Source organism: Pleurodeles waltl, chromosome 1_1 (assembly GCF_031143425.1).
Source record: "Pleurodeles waltl isolate 20211129_DDA chromosome 1_1, aPleWal1.hap1.20221129, whole genome shotgun sequence".
NCBI classification, from domain to species: Eukaryota; Metazoa; Chordata; class Amphibia; order Caudata; family Salamandridae; genus Pleurodeles; species Pleurodeles waltl.
Window position 1 is genome coordinate 636,344,990 of NC_090436.1, and position 14,361 is coordinate 636,359,350.

General features: G+C 45.4%; 1 protein-coding gene across 6 annotated transcripts in view; it reads right to left on the reverse strand.

The window, feature by feature from the left end:
- TICAM2 (TIR domain containing adaptor molecule 2) overlaps positions 1–14,361 on the reverse strand; it is a 179,338-nt gene that overhangs the window by 78,025 nt on the left and 86,952 nt on the right. For 4 of the 6 annotated variants that reach the window (XR_011201984.1, XM_069226570.1, XM_069226536.1 and 1 more), the window contains exons 2-3: positions 5,779–5,847; positions 656–724 (exon numbers count right to left, since the gene is read on the reverse strand). The gene's annotated coding sequence lies outside the window, so the exon portion shown is untranslated. Of the gene's footprint in view, positions 1–646; positions 725–5,778; positions 5,848–14,361 lie in introns of all 6 variants that reach the window. The other 2 variants (XM_069226562.1, XM_069226552.1) reach the window with 1 other exon arrangement.

Genomic DNA, 14,361 nt, shown 5'->3' on the forward strand with positions numbered 1-14,361 from the left:
GCGGCTATCGACTCCTCCGACTGGCGCTGTTCGCGCGCTACGGAGGAGAGCGTTCCCCGTTGCCGTGGTGACAAGGAAGGACGGCGCTTACCCGATGACCCCGGATTTCCGGATCCCGGGGGTTGTAAAAAGAGTGAAAGGACTACCGGGAGGTGTGGAGGAGGAGGAGGACGCGGAGAAACCTGTGGAGACGGCGGACGGTGCAGCGGAACAAACCGAGAGAAGAGCTGGGAACATCGATGTTCCCAGGGAGGCAGCGGACCCCGTGGAGGAACGAAGACTCGAGGAGACGCGCAGAAACCGCCACGTCCTAGGAGGGGCGTGGCTGAGCAAGGTACGGTCCTTTTTTAAAGGACAGCTTATTGAAAAACAGAAGAGTTGGGACAGAGGGGAGGAGGGTAGGGACGGTGAAGAGGGAGCTGAGAGGGGAGCAGCGGGGAGGGGGCAGGGAAGAGATGGGAAAGAGAGGGAAAAGGACAGTAGAGGCAGTAGTAACAGTGAATCTAGTAATACCCTTTTGAGCCCTTAAAGACAAGTCATTCTACCTGGTGAAGACACAAAAAGGGTGACTGTATTTACACCATCTTGTTCTGGCCTTACCACACACGCACTCGGGTCTCTCTCTCTCTCTCTCTCTCTCTCTTACCTGACTTACCTTCCCTTTTGTTCCTTTCCGGTACGTTTTGGGAGTCTGACAGAGGATCGTCGCCGGTCAAGAGGGGAGCTGGGAAGAGAAGACAAGAGAGACACATTACGGGACAAGGACACACCAACTCATAAATTTGACATTATTCAGGAATTATAAATAAATTACCACTTTCACCCACTCATGCCTCAGAGTCCTTCTTATCACCTAGCCCACTGTAACAATGGTGTCAGAAGTGGGATCTTGAAAGGTGATACGAAGGAAAGCATGGGGGAAAAGCCCACCCTGGAGGACATGATCCAGCAACTAGCAGAGGGCCAAAGGCACCTTCAGCTAGTATGGGAGGCACACCAGAGAGAGCCGAAGGAAGATCGGGAAGCCTTACAAAGTGCACTTAAGAGCCAAGCCACCATCATGGCTAATAATCAATTAGTGCACGAGACGGCACTACAGAAGCTAACGGATACCATCGCCGCGAGTAAAGTGCACCCCAATGTCCCTAGCTCTGTCCTCCAGAAGTTCCAAGACGGGGAAGATCCAGACGCGTTCTTCACGAACTTTGAACGGGTGGCCTCCTCTGCCCAGTGGCCAGAAGAGCGTTGGGGTCAGTACATTGCACCGCTTTTGACCGGCATTCTACAAACGGCTTAGCAAGCCGCCAACCCGGGAGGTACCACGCCCTATAAAGAGATCAAACGGAGTATATCAGAACGGGTAGGCCATGACTCCGAATATTACAGATTGAGATTTCGGAAGATCAAGTGGGGACAGAGCGAGGATCCCAGAACCTTCTATTTTAGAGTCAAAGACCTCGGATTAAAATGGTTAGGACCCCTGGGAACGGAGAGGGAGGATGTAATCAAGGCAGTAATATTGGAACAATATCTGGAATCTCTTCCCTCATCTACTCGGAGTTGGATAAGACAACACCCAAATGTGAACACAGACATGGCGGTGGATTAAGCTTGTGCCTACCATAGGTCAGCCGATTTCAAGAACCCCAGCCCTAAGATAACAACCAAACCGACTATTATACCCTTCAAATCGTTTCCCCGAAGATCTCCAGAAGAAACAGGGCCTAGCCGCAGTGGAGATCTCCCTCCCATGCAACAACCACAATGTTACAGCTGTGGGGAGTGGGGCCACATAGCCAGACTGTGCCCAAGGAAAGGAGAAAGAGCGGAACCCATGGAAATCGGGGTCACTAGGGGAAGGGTCTTGTGTACCGGTAAAGGTAATCCCAAGTACAAACAAACCATTAAAATAAATGGTAGGGTTATCCTGGCCCTCATAGTCTCATAGGGTGCAGTCAATCGGTGGTACGAGCAGATATATTAAATTTCTCAGAGCAAACTACCAACCAATGGGTGTCCATCTGTTGCATCCACGGGGACAAAAACAACTACCCTTTGGTACTCGTACAAGTAGAATGAGAAGAGCATCAAGATCTCCTGCCGGTTGGGGTCATGGACCGATTAGTAGAAGAGTGTATTCTGGGGACAGACTATATAAGGTTCTCTGAACTTCTAGACAGGGTTAAATTTCGCACCCTGTCCACCGACTGGTGGACAGAAGCACCCTTTTATAACAGCAACATCGAAAATAACCCATGTCGTATCAGACTGACAAGACGAGAAAAGAGACAGGCAAAACAAAAATATCTGGCCACGGGACAAGGGAAGGTCAGAGAAAGTGGTGGCCAGTACAACCACTCCTTCACAGTCATTTCGAGCTAGTCAGCGAGAAGACCCAACGCTATGTCATGCATGGAGGACCGCAAAATCCGAATCCACGAATGAGGTGGGTCCATACTTTCTGATCCAAAAGAAACTCCTATATAGGGTCGTCAAAACTAACAATATTGAAAAGAAACAACTAGTAGTACCAGAACCATACCGTGTCCAGGTCCTTTTTTTGGCACACAACCAACCAGGGGGGGGACACTATGGCAGGGAAAAGACAGAGGAATACCTACTAAGAAGATTTTATTGGCCCGGGGTCTATGCCCAACTCAGACAATACTGTGCCCAGTGCCCTCGGTGTCAACTGATAGATCCAGGACCCCACAGGAAAGCACCTCTTCAACCACTTCCTATTATCGATATTCCCTTCTCTCGGGTCGGTATGGATCTGGTGGGACCCCTATTACCCTCCACCAAGGGATACACATATATACTAGTCTTAGTTGATTATGCTACGAGATATCCCGAAGCCATTCCCCTCACTAGCATGACCACTAAGGCAGTGGCCCAAGAGATGATCACTTTCTTTTCTAGAGTGGGGTTTCCTCAGGAAATCCTGACGGACCAGGGAACACCTTTTATGTCCGCCCTAATAAATCATATCTGTAAGATCCTTGGGATCAAGCAATTAAAAACCTCGGTTTATCATTTCCAAACGGATGGCCTAGTCGAACGCTACAATCGTACTATCAAGACCCTACTCCGAAAGACTGTCTCTGAGTCAGGAAGAGATTGGGACCAGAAACTCCCTGAAGTCCTCTATGCTATAAGGACCCACGAGCAGGCTTCCACCGGACACAGCCCCTTTGAACTGGTCTTTGGGAGACAACCCCGCAACCTAATAGACATGGCATCAGAACTGTGGGAAGATGAGGGGGGGGAGGCGAAACCCCTGTTAGAATATGTAAACAAGTTGAAAACTCAGCTACAGTCTGTATGGGAGGATGTCCGAAGACACTTAGAAAAAGCCCAAAGCACTCAAAAGAAATATTACGATCAAGGAACAAGAACCCGTTCCTTTCAACCAAACGATAAAGTCCTGATATTAAGGCCCTGTTCTGAAAACAAACTCTTAGCCAGGTGGCAGGGCCCATACACTATTTTAAAACCCATTTCCGCGGTCACATACCTGATCGAACTCTCCCGACACCCCAAAAGAACACAGATATATCACGTCAACTTGTTAAAAAAATGGGAAGAACCCAATGAGACTCCCACAAAAGCAGCTATGGGGTTTTTGGTAACCCCTGAGACAACTCTAGGAATGGAATTATTTCCTACAAATCTGAGCGAGAGAAGGGAAACACCCCATATCAATATCAATCTTACAGAAGAGCAGAAAACCCAGCTTGGGGCTTATTAAAAACACATCAACAGTTCTTTTCAGAAAGCCCCGGAAGAACCAAGATAATTCAGCACCATATCAGGACCCCTGAGGGAAAAACGATACGATTACGACCCTACCGTATTCCTGAGGCCCGTAGACACCTTATTGAAGAGGAAGTACAAAAGATGCTAAAACTAAAAGTTATTGAGCCTTCAACTAGCCAATGGTGGACTTAACGAAATATCCTTATTTGACACCTATCCCATACCCCAGGTTGACGACTTACTAGAGAAGTTGGGGAAAGCTCAATACATGTCAACCCTAGACCTAACAAAGGGGTATTGGCAAATCCCACTCGCACCCGCAGATAAAGAGAAAACAGCTTTTTCCACTCAGTCAGGGCTCTATCACTTTACAGTTGTTCCTTTCGGTCTACACGGGGCTCCTGCCACGTTCCAACGATTAATGGACCACCTGTTAAGACCATTCCAATCTTTTGCGGCAGCATATCTAGACGATATTGTAATATTCAGTAATACATGGGAAGAACATCTACAACACTTACATAATATTTTCCACACCTTGCATAAGGCAGGCCTCACGGCCAATCCTAAGAAATGCAACCTAGGGAACAATCACATTGCATATCTAGGGTACTTCATAGGAGATGGTCAACTACGTCCACAAAAAAATAAAGTTGAGGCTATCCTACAGGTACCAATACCCACGACCAAGAAAGGGCTTCGCTCCTTTTTGGGTCTCGTAGGGTATTATCGTCGTTTTATTCCCCAATATTCAACGCTAGCCGCTCCCCTCACTGATCTCCTTAAGAAACAATACCCGTCGAAATTACCTCCCTTGTCTGATTCACAGTTGTCTAGTTTCCACCAGCTGAAGAATTCCCTCACTTCGGAGCCACTCTTGCGATGTCCTGATTTTTCCAAAACGTTCCATCTGTATACGGATGCTTCCAATGTAGGGATAGGGGCTGTTCTCACTCAACCCGACGAGGAGGGACATGACCACCCTATTGTGTACACCAGTAGGAAGTTGCTTACCCGGGAGAGTAACTATCCCATTATTTAGCGGGAATGCTTGGCTATTAAGTGGGCAGTGGATAGTCTGAAATATTACCTTCTAGGTCGCCCTTTTGTACTGTTCACCGACCATGCCCCCTTAACTTGGTTGGCTCCACATAAAGACTCCAACTCCCGGGTGCTTCGCTGGTTTATGGAACTCCAACCCTTTTCCTTTCAGATCCGGCATATTCCAGGCTCTCAACAAGGCCCGGCCGACTTCCTGTCCCGCTTTCCGGATCCTGCGGTACTCTATCAGTCCCGATCTTGGGATGGGGTGTGTAGCCGGTTGTCTTCAAACGCGGCTATCGACTCCTCCGACTGGCGCTGTTCGCGCGCTACGGAGGAGAGCGTTCCCCGTTGCCGTGGTGACAAGGAAGGACGGCGCTTACCCGATGACCCCGGATTTCCGGATCCCGGGGGTTGTAAAAAGAGTGAAAGGACTACCGGGAGGTGTGGAGGAGGAGGAGGACGCGGAGAAACCTGTGGAGACGGCGGACGGTGCAGCGGAACAAACCGAGAGAAGAGCTGGGAACATCGATGTTCCCAGGGAGGCAGCGGACCCCGTGGAGGAACGAAGACTCGAGGAGACGCGCAGAAACCGCCACGTCCTAGGAGGGGCGTGGCTGAGCAAGGTACGGTCCTTTTTTAAAGGACAGCTTATTGAAAAACAGTAGAGTTGGGACAGAGGGGAGGAGGGTAGGGACGGTGAGGAGGGAGCTGAGAGGGGAGCAGCGGGGAGGGGGCAGGGAAGAGATGGGAAAGACAGGGAAAAGGACAGTAGAGGCAGTAGTAACAGTGAATCTAGTAATACCCTTTTGAGCCCTTAAAGACAAGTCATTCTACCTGGTGAAGACACAAAAAAAGGTGACTGTATTTACACCATCTTGTTCTGGCCTTACCACACACGCACTCGGGTCTCTCTCTCTCTCTCTCTCTTCTAGTTTAACGCTCTTATGCTCTGTGTAACTCCATACCCTGACTTACCTTCCCTTTCGTTCCTTTCCGGTACGTTTTGGGAATCTGACAGAGGATCGTCGCCGGTCAAGAGGGGAGCTGGGAAGAGAAGACAAGAGAGACACATTACGGGATAAGGACACACCAACTCATAAATTTGACATTATTCAGGAATTATACATAAATTACCACTTTCACCCACTCGTGCCTCAGAGTCCTTCTTATCACCTAGCCCACTGTAACAGGATACCTTCCTGTATAAAAACCATCCTTAAAAGTATTTTCCTCTTTGTAAGTGTGCTGCAAAAAGCAGAACACATACAAAAAGGAAGTAACGAGGAAAAATTATAATATTTCTCCTTGTTAAGCCTAGGACAGGGAAGACCACCATTTTGGCGCAATCCCGGTTCACAGACCTTTGTAAATCTGGGATTGTGTCAAAATCCACTGGTAGATGCGTGGGAATGCCCATATTCCTCCCATGGAATGCATTAGTTTGGATTTATTAAACCACACAGCATGGCTTAGTAAATACCAAAAAAGGTCTTGTGTTGTGTTGATTTGCGATGACTTGCGTCGTCAGGGCAACGCAAGTCCTTATTAAATCTGGTCCCAACAGTGTGCAAAGTGATATTGGCAAATAGGGGTCCGGGCAGCAGTTTATTTTGGTGACTCATGGTAGGTGGCACCAGCACTTATGAGTGGGGACAGGGACTTTTTAAAAATGGTTCCTTAGGCAGTCCCTGGGTAAAATGCTCCTTACTGCCTGTTCTATCTCAGAAAAAAGGCCAGCCTTGGCCTATCAGGCAGTATTTGTATCACAGAGATGGTGTAACAATAACATCATGTCACACAGTTAATTTAACAGTCATGCATTTTACTCTAAACATCTGTACACAGGCAGCAGAGGAGAACTATCTGTCACTGTGCTAGTCTACCTCACTATTACTACATAGCTCAATTTAGGTAGGGCAGGGCATGTGCACCACATTAGGGACACATGTTGGGCTCAAAATTCCACTGTGCCTTGTCGCAGGCTGCTGGGTGCTTATGTCTCAGAGTCCACTTCATAAAATGCTGTGTGTGCCTTTTGCCCTGGGTATTTGGTAGCTGAACATATAATAGACTGACAGAGAGGAACAATATGTAACTGTGCATGGACAGCACCGGGCACTGCATCCACCAAAGCTTTCTGGTGCAGCAGCATGGTGTGCCCCAAATCTGCATTTCCCTTGTGTGGTTTACCTATTTGGCCTCCTTACCATCTCTGCAAGTGGTAGTTGGTGGTTGGAAATAATGGTGAAAAGGATGCCTATCGCCAAATCAAACACACAGACACATTTCAAAGGTCTAATTGAAACACATCTGGGGTGCGCAACTCGTGGACCTTGCTGTATCTCAAGCTGACCCACTTTTGTAGTCAGCTGGTGCTGCCCCTGCCTTTTACTATTCTATGTCAACTTCTTTTTTTAGGCACAGGAGATTAAGTGATTTGTCCAGGATCACAGGTTGAGCTGACGATGAGACTCGAACTTCATATCCTAGTTCCAAAGTCACCATCTCTGGTTGGAGCGCCACACTTGAGTTCCTGCATACATAGTGCTGAGCCCCTGCATAGACAGAACTGAGTTTATGCACAGGTGGAGCTGAGCTCCTAAAGATATTCTGTTGAGTTTCTTTACAGACAGTTTATTTCTTCCACTGAACCAGAGCAGGGTAACTGTATACAAAAAGCTCAGCCCCTGCACAGCATGATTCATGTTGGTTCATTGTATTGAGCCTGTTCACAGGCACAGTTCTGCGCTTTCAATATTATTTAATACAATGTAAAATCTGTACTTCTGTGAGGGCTAAGATGCCAGTGACCAGCTTTTAATCAGTGGGACTACCACAGGTCTCTCACCCAGGTTAGTCTCTGACATGGCCTGTCTATGATAGGGAATCCAGAGGAAAAGGTTGGAGACAGGATGAGAATGATAGAGAAAGGATTGAGAAAATATATTGTAGAGGAAGAGGTACATAACATACAACATTCTGCTGCTAGAACAACATAAACTCAGACATGTTTTTATATTGTGATATTATTCCGCTCTGTGAATGTCCCTTCCTTTTGGGCTTTTTGTTAACACCCCTCATTTTGAGAAATTCACAAAGAAGCCCTATACAGTTTTCTTTATCCCAGTAAATGCTCCACCCCTGTAATAGGGTTCATATAAGTCTCCTCGGTGTCTGACGGAGTACTTTCTTGTGTTTATTTCCTCATAGAAATATATTTGTTCCGTGAAGCATTTGTTTATTATGTGTCTCATTTGCTTCCAGTAAGAAAAGACACTTCACAATAAGGCTTTCTTTTCTGTGTGTCAGACATACGCACAAGCACAAGATTTGCTTGGTACGAAACATCTTGCAGACATCTGATACTCAGATCTGGTGGATACTCTCAAAGTTCCAGCAGTGCTTAGTGTCTGAGTAGAAATTATTGGCAAAGGCAGTGAATCTGGCTTTAATGTGTCAATGCATGAAAATAGAGGCATGTATGAATGCTGTTTCCATGTGTTAGCACACTAAAGGCTGACATATTGGCTATGTGTGCTCTTATACTATATCTGAGAATATCTCTTCCCACATTATGTGAAGTGATAGCCCCACCACTGCCATCTGATGTACTAGCCCTCCAAAGTTCAGGTCTGGTTGCGCCCCTGCTCCTGGATATGTGTCTACAACTATTGTGTGTAAGGAGTGAAGCTGTACCACACCGAGGACCAATAAAGTTTAAACAAGTCTTGGAGTGTTACATTCCAAATGGGATGTGACCTAGAAGTACAGATTAAACTGTGGTTTATGATGGTTTCAAAACTATTTTGCTTACAGTTCGATCTGGTTGATCTGAGGACGACATGATGGAGTCCTGGTTGGTTACGTCTAGTGGACTGGTCCAGGTTACAGTCTGGAGAGCAAAAAGTTTGGATCTGAAGACCGATACTTGAACCAGGTTGATCCCCTGAAGCTATGAAGCTTTGGAGATTTCTTGCTGAAATTTCTAAACTCCTGATACAGAATGGGACTCAGTCGTTTTTTGGAGCTGTATGGAGCCTTGACCAGGACAAAGCTGAAATTCAATCTGATGCTGTGGGGCTGCTGGTCCAATCATTTTTCCCCTTAGGTCCTCAAGAAGTTTTGGAGGAAAAGTTTTTCTGAGTTTCTAAACGTTCTTCTGGCTCCCTAACAAACACAGAATTACACTTCTATGGGACAGAAGAGCTCAGAGGAGCACATATAGAGTCTCTCATTGTGTCACACAGAGGCCCAGGGCAAAGTTCAGTCCAAGTTGAGTTGTCACTGGTCATCTGGAAACTTCCAGGAAAAGGCCTCTTTCAGATTTCTGTATACCTGTAGCCACACAGGAGGTCAGCCAACTGACCCTTGGAATATTATCATCTGATTTCTTTGTGTAGTGATGACGACCTGTGTGTGGTGCAAAGACTTTCTAGGATGGGATGCTGTTTTTGGGAGAACTATCTAAATGGCATTACCACCATCGATGTGGGAGAGGACAAGATGCTGCATCACTTGTGTGAAGTCATTGAGGGAATGAGAGGAATTTGGCCTTGTAAAGAAGGCTATCTAATGGCAACATGAGCAGTGGCAGCTAGTGATACTTCAAAGTGGTGAAGCGTAAAAGGTTGCTATGACTTTTATGCAGCAAGTGAAGCAAGCAAGATTGATGGACAAATGCGGAAAAATTTAAAAAAAGATTGGCAGGTGATGCATTTGAAAGCACGTTTTAATTAAGAATTTAGTGAGAAAGCAAGAAGCTTTTTAAAGCAGTTTTAAACATGCTGTCTTTAAATATTTAAACACATCAAAAACTGCCCCGTACCGTACTCCATTATTACACTCAACAGTTACTGTAGTGTGCAAATTGTACAGTGTGTGACAACTTCACGCCCTTTAAAGTGTTTGCTTGTCCTGTGTCTTGCATCATTGAAAGGAAATTATCTAACCAGGCCTGAGGAATCACTCGCAGCTGCTGGCTGCAATCAGTCATATAGAAATATGTGCAAGCAGGGCTTTAAGTGGGAAGAAAAAAGTGGTAGTCTTCAAAAAGGGTGTGACTTAAGCATGTAAACTGTCTGTGACTCCAATAGTGTGCCTCCCAACTGGTATTTTGGTTTCTCTTTGAGCGTTCTGCTTCTGCATCCAGATATATAACACAACAACTGATATGCAGCAAAACCCTGCGAGGTCTATTTGCTTTGTTAATGGTTGCTAGCTGTTTAGGATATTGATTTTGTTGCAAATAATTGGTTTTGAAAATGTTTCAATTCTAAAATTGTGAGACTGCGAATTAAGTATTATTGAGACCAATGGAGGGAGTATTCATCTTCAGTTATGTGCACTTTATGTTACAAGTGTATGCCCTTTTCTCTCTGCATCCCGTTCATCTACATATCTTAAACCTCACCTCTTTCCTCTTCAGCAAACACTTTTTACTCTCTCCTGAATGCGCTTCCACCCATCTTACTCACACACTGCACTCACTAAGTACTTTATTTTCTTTAACTTTCACCTTGTCAATATTTTGACAGCTGTGTACTCCCTTCACACACATTTACTCAGACCTTCAGTTGTAACCAGAATGCCACTGTTCTGATTACTTTGCAGAGAGACCAACCCACTGACAGGCACTGTGGGAAACTAGCACTGCCTTCAGCCACAGCACCAGACCTCTCACTCATAGCCCTCATAAACACCTGGTTGGACTCAGTTCAAGGTATGCAGGAAAAAAACACAGAAACACACATGATGGCAAAAGCTAACACTCTTAGGGAATACAAGATTTAGAAAAATATGTGAAATATTAACAGGAACTAAACCGTTGACATGCACAAACTGTTTGTAACATACTTATAGCATTTCATGTTTTTTTTTTACATTTTCTGGTATTCCACAAATCAGAACAATATATGCAGATATTTCTTTCTCCCTTTGTGCTTGAATCCCTCAAAAACTGAGTTTACCTGGATCAACTTTACCAGGGAACAAAAGCCCTGCACGACTTTTGGATCAACTTCATCTGGGAACCAGTAGAGCAGCTCCACTTCAACAACAAAGTCTTAAGCACACTTAAGCCATCCACTAAATTGTGAAATTATTCATCAGATATCAAAGTCCATTATTACTAAGAGTCCAATCGTTATTGGTTCTTCGCTTCTGCCAACACGTGATTTGTCGATTGGGTGTCCTGCCCTACAAGTTCATCAGAGCTGTTGTCTGTCATATGTCTCTCATGACCAAGTATCCATCACGAGCACAACACGGTATCCTAACAATCCGTTACATTATTTGGTCCGTTCCAGGGATAAAAACTGCACTCAGCCAGTGTAAATGATTTGGGGCGAATATGCCCAGCTCCTTCAACATGAAACCACCATTTCAATTCTGTCGCAATCCATCCCTGCTGAAATCCAGGATCACATCTCCACTTTAAAAAGTGCCAGCACCCAACAGCCACTGTCTGGGATGTCACAGTGGGGGAGATCAACATGACCAGGAGTCTCAGCACAATATACCTAATACAAGTTTAGCAGTAACACTCTCACATTAACGAGGGCAAGGTGCCAAATCTCACTTACAGCGCTTGCATGCAACCCTATTGTGTGATGAGTGTGGGATCTATGACTGTGAACGATGTCTAGACTCATGCAGGGATGCAGCCTGAAGTGCCAAAAACTGTGACGCCAGCAGTGTCACTGACCTACAGTGAAAATCACCAAAGACTTCCATTGCGCTGAAGGGCTTTCGAAAGGTAAGCCCTGTGATCTGAGATCATATCTCAGGAAAAAGAAATGTATTCAATATGTTTTCTAGATAAGATGTAGGAATTTCAGAGGGGCACAACTCTACAGCAGAAACCACCCTGAAGGTGAGAATGAAAGGTGAGTTAAGGGTGTAGTATGAAGTCATGAAACTTATCTGAAGCAACCAGGGTAGGTAGTTTACAGTTGTTGGCCAGTACTGGTTGAAATGAAATGGGCAACTTCCCTAGCTAAAGCAGAGGAATTCTTTTGTTGGAGTGATTAAGTTTCAATAAGAGAGAAGACATTACATGCTCACAGCTGTATAGACAACTACAAAGTGTGCATATAGTGAAGAAAAGAGGCCCTGTGTTCTGTGTCCATAATGGTAAATTCCCATTTATTGTCCTCATCTTACAGATCTATATAGTTCAACAGTTCAATATATAGACTGAATAACATAGAGTATACTGATGGCCCTCGATGTGTCAGGGTTACAGCGACTTTTTCCAATAGGACACGATTTTAAAGTTGAAAGAGTAAGCTCTTGTGGATATGCTATCAGTGAATTATTTGTGGGTAGTCCCATCCAACTCCAGGCCGAGGTGTGCATGTAGGTGCACTTGCATAGGGAACCAAACTAAAGAGGAAGCATTTTGTCCTCACTGAAAATGTGCATGAGGATTAAATGCATGAAGTGGTATGAGGAACAATCAAACACAGTAACAGAGGTTAAAAAATAAAGAATAGTATGGTCTAAACCAAGTTCATATAAAACAATAAAATATTTATTATAACATTGTAGAAAATCAAGAAAAATGAATGTCGGTTCAAAGGTTACAAAGCAAGGACGTATAACACGACTGGAATCAAGTGGAAAATGGTGTTCAATAAAAGTTAATCAAGAAACCATAATGATTTAGAGATAAAGGGGTAACGAAAATTACTGAAAAATAGAGAATTCACCGGTGGGATTTCTTCCACAATAGGGAAACCACTGCATCGGCTCATTCATACAAACAGAAAGGAAAAACCTACTAATCATAAGAAACAGAGGGCCTCATTACAACATTGGCGCGCCGGGCGGCCGCCAATGCGGCCGCACTCCCGCGGTGGCCATTTGGGCATCCCCGCTGGGCCGGCGGGTGGAAACCAAGTTTCCGCCCGCCGGCCCAGCGGGGATGTGGGCCGCAACATGGGAGCCGGCTCCAAATGGAGCCGGCGGTGTTGCGGACGTGCGACGGGTGCAGTTGCACCCATCGCGCTTTTCACTGTCTGCTGTGCAGACAGTGAAAAGCCGCATGGGGCCCTGTCAGGGGGCCCCTGCACTGCCCATGCCAGTGGCATGGGCAGTGCAGGGGCCCCCAGGGGCCCCACGACTCCCCGTACCGCCAGCCTTTTCCTGGCGGTTCAGACCGCCAGAAAAAGCTGGCGGTCAGGGACTCGTAATCCCCTGGGCAGCGCTGCTAACAGCGCTGCCCAGGCGGATTATCACCGCAGGGGCAAATCTGGCGGTATACTGCCGGCCCCGGCGGTGCGACCGCAGCGCTTCCGCTGCGGTCGAAATAGGCCAGGAAGCACCGCCAGCTTTTTGGCGGTGCTTCCGTCATTTTAGCCCTGGCGGTCTAGTACCGCCAGGGTCAAAATGACCACCAGAGTCTCTTATTTGACTCGAGTGAGCATCTACACCCAATAAATCATGGGTTATTCTAGATGATTTGATCCACAAATCACCTGTTTTAGACAAAAATACGTTTTGATTCATACTAATGTTGTTGACAACGTAAATATTGCTCTACTAATGAAACAAAGATTGGCAGATTACTTTAAGTTCAACTAAAGCGCTCATACGAATGAGAAACATGGACCCACCAAACCTTTAATTTTGTTGCATACAGACCTTAACTGTGATCTGTTCAGGTACCCACTGCCATGGTCTTCAGTTTAATCCAGTATATATCAATGCAAAAGAGGGTAGGGCTGATGAAATCCTTTCTTCTGATAATTGATGCCCTCATCTGCCTTTGTGTATGCAGGGCTCACTTCCCTGCTTCAATCAAGATGTGAAGATAACTGAGCAGTCACCAGAAGTGCACAAGAAGCAGGGACTTGCAGGAAATTCAAGAATAACAGTTTAGCAGTGGAGAAGATATTTAAAGTTATAAAAGGGGAAATCTTGCCTGGGAACGCTATATAACCGGTGACAAAATGTGCACAGTAGTAACATGCAAGCAACAACTACTTCACAGTGATAGTTTAATGCAGTTTAGGGAAACATTGACAAGCGACTGGGAGACACATGTATACACGTACATATGTTAAACATCTGAAAGTAATCATCACTTTTTCAGAATGCAGTAGTCTATTCAACTGTTTGGTAAACATTCAACTAGACTGTACCACATCTTCATAAGAAAGTAGTGATCCATGCAAATACAGTGAGAAAAAATTGTCTGCTTTTTCTCACAGGGATGCCATTTAGCAATGATCCTAACTTCTTGTAGGAGTAATTTTTAATAAAACGTTGCTCTTCTACCTCTCGTCCCGCCAAAGAGGCAAACAGACAAATTAACCTCTCATGCACACCACAGCTACAATGCAAGCAGCAATGCAAACTTCACCCAAAAAGGCAAAAAAAATAATAATTCTGAAGTACAGAATGATTGCAAACTTCATGCATTGAGCAGGTACAGCACGGCAATGTAAGTGCAACCACACATATATAATAAGAGTTTGTTTTCCTAAAATTTAAGATTCTCACATAAGTGACCTTAGCAATAAATATTATTGGGGTACACAGGTACACAGTTCTTTA